The sequence below is a fragment of the Nanorana parkeri genome, unplaced genomic scaffold (assembly GCF_000935625.1).
Source record: "Nanorana parkeri isolate BGI_ZX_2015 unplaced genomic scaffold, ASM93562v1 scaffold1002, whole genome shotgun sequence".
NCBI lineage: Eukaryota > Metazoa > Chordata > Amphibia > Anura > Dicroglossidae > Nanorana > Nanorana parkeri.
The window spans coordinates 428,247-428,831 of record NW_017307270.1 but is presented as its reverse complement, the minus strand read 5'-3'; the positions used below and the strand labels follow the sequence as shown (position 1 = coordinate 428,831).

The window sequence follows — 585 nt, the reverse complement described above, 5'->3', positions numbered from 1 at the left end:
TTAGTCCCCCCCCCCCCCCCCTTGTTTCCCAGGCTTCGCTGCCCCTCCTGCAGGCCTCACAGACATGGGCATGTTGAGTATCTATTTACTCGTAACCTCATATTGTATATTTTACCAACAAAAATAGGAATTATATTGTGTTTTGGGGCACTAAATTTAACTTAAGTGCATTTTTAACTAAATTTTGGGGGTTTGATAAACCGTTGTGCTAATATCGTGCAACATAAAAAGTTGTAACTGGCTCCATTTAATTCTACCGGTTGCTGGCTTTCAGAAAATATATAATGTTTAGGGGTTTGAAGTAATTTTCAGGACTAAAATGCGGATTATAACGTGTGCAAAAAAAAAAAAAAGCCTTGGCAGCGAAAGGGTCTTTAACCACTTCAAGACCAGGTGTTTAGACCCCCTTCCTGGCCAGGCCATTTTTCAGTGTTCAGCGCTGCAGTCCTTTGACTGACGTTTATTCCGTCATGCAACGCTGTACTGAAATGAATTTTATACCATTTTTTGGGGACAGATAGGGCTTTATTTTGGGGGTATTTAATCACCACTGGGGTTTTTATTTTTTATTATAATTAGGAAAAA

At 39.5% G+C, this 585-nt stretch overlaps 1 protein-coding gene across 1 annotated transcript in view; it reads right to left on the bottom strand.

Annotated features, from left to right (window-relative positions):
- BAZ1A (bromodomain adjacent to zinc finger domain 1A) overlaps window positions 1-585 on the bottom strand; it is a 72,825-nt gene that overhangs the window by 16,652 nt on the left and 55,588 nt on the right. The window lies entirely within an intron of this gene.